A 5,652-nucleotide genomic window follows, 5' to 3' on the forward strand; every position below is an offset into this window, starting at 1 on the left:
TTAATTTACAATAACACTTGAATTCATAAATATTCAAGCCTATACTTGTCTGTAAATAATTTTATTCCTTAAAAAATCGAGGTTCTCACATCCGTCATTCCTTATTGGAAGTGTTGTCCCCGAAACACGAGTTGACTTGATCTTCGTAAAGGTAAGGATATTGCTAGCATATCTTCTCTTCGAGTTACCTATGTGGTCTTTCTTTCTGTGTGGTTAGACCATTGTCTAAAATTACTTAATCATTCTTTGTGGTTCTTGTCATATTCTTTAATAACTAAAGTATTGAGTTACTAATTCCTTGTACCTTTTTATTTGTAACGCCATATATCGTTATTATCTTCTTTGTTGCTACACCAAAATTATAATATGTCCTATTGAACCAAAATCATTAAAATTACAAAAATTTACCATAACCCGATGGTCATAACTTGGTAAACCAGTAGAAATAATTTCTAAATGAGGAAGTGCAACACTTACATTCTAATTAAACTATAGTCCAATCATATCGATTTATCTTAAATTCGAAAATCAATATCAACCTTCTATTGATCATTAATATAGAATATTAGTCTCAAAGTCAATTAAGAATAATCTCAAAGATCGTGTCCTAATTTTTTTCCAAACGCTTGTAGTACTATAAAATTCCCAAAAGTCAAAATATGATCCAACATTGTCAAACTAACTTAAGTATAAGAACTAATAGCCTAAAAGATTAATATTTCCATCAATAATACAACATAAATATTAATTCTCACAAACCTTAATTTCTTAGTGAATTCATAAAATATAAACGAAAGCATGTCACTACATCCAAAATGATATATCATAATAACTTTTTTAATGAAAATGGTACTTGCCGCTACATTGGTTGCGTCAATTTCACTCCCTTGTTCGTGTCTCTCTCTTTCTATGAGCTTAAATCCTCATATGTCACTTCCCCTCACGCTTTTTGGGCTCACGGGGAAAGGCAGAGAAAAGGATATAGGATTGCCTCATCTTGAGTGGTTGCGAACACAAGGACATTGGGCTTATTCTCACTTGGCTCGTTTTGGGCAGTTTCAGTGCCAGCCTCAGTTCACTTAGTCCGTCTGGTTCCTTTATTTGTAGACTCAAGATAGTCTGCAATTGGGTGTCCCGACTTTCCATAACCAAAGAAAATACAACTTATTCTGCGGCATTCAACACTGTGTCGCAAGTGACATATTGGACATGGCTTTAACTCTTGGTAGCCAAGAGCAGACGAGGAAGGATGGGTCATGGGATTGCTTGGGTCACTGGAACTTTTTTTTGTTTTGTGTAGACTGACTAGCAAGTGTAGCTTGTTTTTATTCTCTTCCTCTCGCCGCTTTTTGTCAGTTTATGATCTAATGGCTACTCCCATTATGTCTACAAAACTGTTGGCTTGGTACATCGCTAGGGCTGATTGAATCCGACTGTTGAGGCCTTTTTTTTAAAGAGATGCAACTTTAGAGCATTAGCTGCCATGATGGTAGGGGCATAGGTTCTAAGGCGTTGAACATGGAAATATATTCGACGAACGACATATCTAGAGTCTGTGAAACGTCTGTCATTTTTATTGATTTAAAAGTACTAGAATTTTTTTTCCAGCCGAGGGTTGTGTGGTGTGTGGGACTCAAATACGGGGGCCAAAGAGGGCGGGGGGTGATCGCTGGTGCCATGAGGTTACACGGACAATGAGCGGCTCCTGACAGGCTTCTAGGCGGAGGGAACATGAATGAACCGATCTTACACCGGAAGGAGAGGGATTCCGAGACAGTTCAATGTAATGGACTGTACAGTTGAAGAGGGCTTAAAAGATTTGATATGTACTACTCATATCACGAAGGTGCATCTTCTTTTCGGTAGCTCATAACATAAGAACTCCAAAGTTAAGCGTGCTTGACTTGGGCAAATTTTGGGATGGGTGACCTCCTGGGAAGTTTCCTAGGATGCGTGTGAGTGAGGACATAAGCACACTGGAAAGACTCGTCTTGGTACAGTGAGGACAGTCGTCGAATCAGCAGACGTTTCAGTTGGTATCAGAGCCGACCTCTTCTAGTACGGTGTGGGTTCGGGGACGAACCAAGCGGAAGCTGGTGGGCATGTGAGGCCCGGGGCCGAAGAGGGCGGGGGGTGATCGCCGGTGCCATGAGATTGCACGGACAATGAGGGGCTCCTGACAGGCTTCTAGGTGGAGGGAAGATGAATGAACCGATCTTACATCGAAAGGAGAGGGATTCCGAGACTGTTCAATGTAATGGACTGTACAGTTGAAGAGGGCTTAAAAGATTTGATATGTACTACTCATACCACGAAGGTGCATCTTCTTTTCAGTAGCTCATCACATAAGAACTCCAAAGTTAAGCGTGTTTGACTTGGGAAAATTTTGGGATGGATGACCTCTTGGGAAGTTTCTTAGGGTGCGTCTGAGTGAGGACATAAGCACGCTGGAAAGACTCGTCTTGGTACAGTGAGGACAGTCGTTGAATCAGAAGACGTTTCAGTCTGAGTAAAGCTTTCCCACTCACTTAATTTTGTACTCTAAGCTCAGCCGGATAGTATTGTTTTAGGACAAAATCTCTAAATTGCTGCAACATAATTGATCAGGTGGCTAATATAGCTGGCAAGATTGTTTCCCACAATTTGCTTGCTTTTTCTTCCAAAAATAAAATTATTACTTCCACTTAAGTGCTTCTGGAGCCTCTAGCAGTCAAATTTGCACTTGTGCGACTTCTGGTTCCGAGTCTCCTTTAAATTTGGTAATTCAATTCTTACGAAGGGATTCACAATGTTACCTAATCCCATTTTAACATGTGGCGAGGGTGGTGTCTGATTGGTATTGTTGACTCATGCGATCCGGGTGAAATGGATGAGCCGGGTCGGATACTCCACCGAATCTACTATCAAGATATTGGGAAAAATACGAGCAAGATGTCTGGATTAAAAGCTTGCTTACTAGAATAGATTTGAAGATCTGCAACCAAGAAAGTAACCACGTGAATGGGCGTCGGAGGGGAGTCTGACGTGACCAGGCCGATGCTTAAGTCAGTGAAGAACTCGAGCAAGAAACCAATGTAACCAAGTGATGGTTGTGAGATTGGTGTGGAAGGTGAGTAGTAAATGCTCAATAAATGAGTGTATTAAATTTTTGAATAAAAAGTAAATGCAAAGAGGGAACCTGGTATATATAGTGGGAGATGTAATGATAACCTCGTTTTTTGTGCGAAGCATTAATTATTGTAGGACGGATGATTATACCCTAATGTTGTGACATGCCAAATCTTATACTAGTCACATCCCGCCTACCTAATTTTGTCAACCACTTGTATTAGTGTCAGAAATAGGTCGGCTACATACACTCTACTTTGTCGACGTTATTAAATGCGGCACTCATATCGAAGTGACCCGAGTAGAATACTTCTCGGGAAACTACCTGAGGGCCCGGGTATACAATGGTCCGGGAAGACGATGCCTCTGGTGCTTCCATGGCCCGACCTCTTGACTAACTGGCCTCTCCATATATTCTTCCTGACAGGTCCTACTCCCAATGCACCTGTCAGCCTGAGATCGGGTTATCAATTCAGATTGTCGTCTTGTTGACCTGGGAACAGTACATCCTCTTGACCCTGGCATTTCCCATGGCCCGACTTCATGACCCGGGAAATCCCGGGCATTATCCATGACTCGGGCATACCGGGGTATCATCACTCCCTCCTTAAGTAGTCGGGCTAGAGTCGTACTCGATGTCCCGATCAGTCTTATGTGCCCGGTCAGTTGAAATATCTCGTCGTTTATTATTTCCCGAGATGATAATGCTGAAGTCACCCTATCGGTGCTGACGTAAAAGCCCTAACATTAAAATCTTTTCAGAGACTCCTCGAATTCCGAGAAGATAAATCATCATGACGCCTCGAATCTCGTGCATGTCTTTTCAAATATCCCATGCGATTTCCCATGTCCACCCTATCCGTCCGATTCATTCAGATCAACGGTGCAGATCAACTCCCTCCTCTTATATATAGTGGCTCACTTATTTTTCCAAAATTACTTGCAAATTCAACTCAATGACCAAACCCTTGCAAATTTTTCTCTCAAGATTTCTAGCGTACAAATCGTGTTTCCGGCGACTTCTACGTTTATCAGTCACCACCTCCATTTATCTTTCTAGTAAGTTTCTTCTAACTTTATTCTTCCTTAGTTATGTCAAACTCTACCTCCTCCACGTCTAGTAGGAATGTCAGGGGACAGTCGGAGAATAACTCCCCGACCTCTTCTGAACATTCCTTTCACATCCCCATAGGTATTCCTATCCCTTCCTCCAGACTCTTTTTTAAAAAACAGACCAAAGCCTCTTCTTCCCGACCCTCTGGTATCTCTAGCAAGGGGAAGGACAAGGTAGTAGGGACCTTGTGGTTCTCTACAGTGACCTCCACCCTTCGTTCCGAGGCTTCTGATGAGATTAGGGCTCTAGGATCGATTTCTTACTCCTATGAAATTAAGATCCCCAGGCCAAACGATCATCCGGACAACCCTCCTCCCGATTTCCAGACCTTCTTCTTAGAACAACTTAAGAGTGGTCTTCGTTTTCCGGTTCATCACTTTATTGAAGGGGTGTCCCGGTTTTTTGAACTTCCCCTTAACCATCTCCATCCTAATGCTTTTAGGATTATGGCTGCTACCTTTATTTTGTTCCGTATAAAAAACATCCCCATCAACGCTCCCATCTTTCATTATTTTTACTCATGTCGGTTTAATGATGGGGTCTTCTCTTTCATGGCTCGGATGCATTACCGATTTTTAACTGACATCTCTTCTTCCCTGAAAGGGTGGAAGACGAAATTTTTCTTTTTGCAACTCCAGACTCCTCTTACTTGCGCAACCGGCTTCTTGCCCTCGATGCCCACGTAACCCAAGCTTCCGAGAGATTTTAAACTTCTTCCTACTTTCACTTATGCCCGGGACGCTATAGAGGGTCAATCTTTCTATCTTCTGTGTTGATTGGGGGTGAAAACTTGGTTTATTATGGGATCAGGTCCCGGCTTGTAGACCCTGTAGACCATATAATAGATGAATTTGGCCGATCTGAGTCACATGGTGGTAAATTATTCTCCCTTTAATTTTGGTTAAAATTCTGTCTTATTTTTCTGATTGTCAAGTCTCCAATACAGCTGAAGAAGAAATGATCAAGGAAAGTCTTCTCGAGGCAGCTGCCCAGAAGAAGGCAGAGCAAAAGAAGGCCCGAGCGTAGAAGAGAGCTCGGGAGGCTCAGGAACAGGAGGAGCGAAGAGCCCGGGCAGAAGCTGAGGCCCGGGAACGTGAGGAGAGCCAGATCCGAGAAGAGGCCGAGGTCCGAGAGCAAACGATTCCCAACCGAGAGGAAACCACCTCCCCGATCGTTGAATAGGACCCAACACCTCTTCATCACCAGAAGAGGAAAGCTACAACAGAGCCGGCCCTCGAAACGATTATCGTGGAGGATGAAACTGAAGAGATTGTCCGATCTCCTCCTCTTCTCGGATCGTCTACTGGCCCCCAGGGTGGGAGATCCTGGGTCCTTCCTAATATCTTTGGGGATGACATCAGCTCGAACCTGGTCAAGATGATTCGGGGTCTTCTGCGCCATGAGGAAGTGGTGCATCTTCAAGGACTCCA

This window comes from Primulina eburnea, chromosome 13 (assembly GCF_022965805.1).
Source record: "Primulina eburnea isolate SZY01 chromosome 13, ASM2296580v1, whole genome shotgun sequence".
Classification (NCBI taxonomy): domain Eukaryota; kingdom Viridiplantae; phylum Streptophyta; class Magnoliopsida; order Lamiales; family Gesneriaceae; genus Primulina; species Primulina eburnea.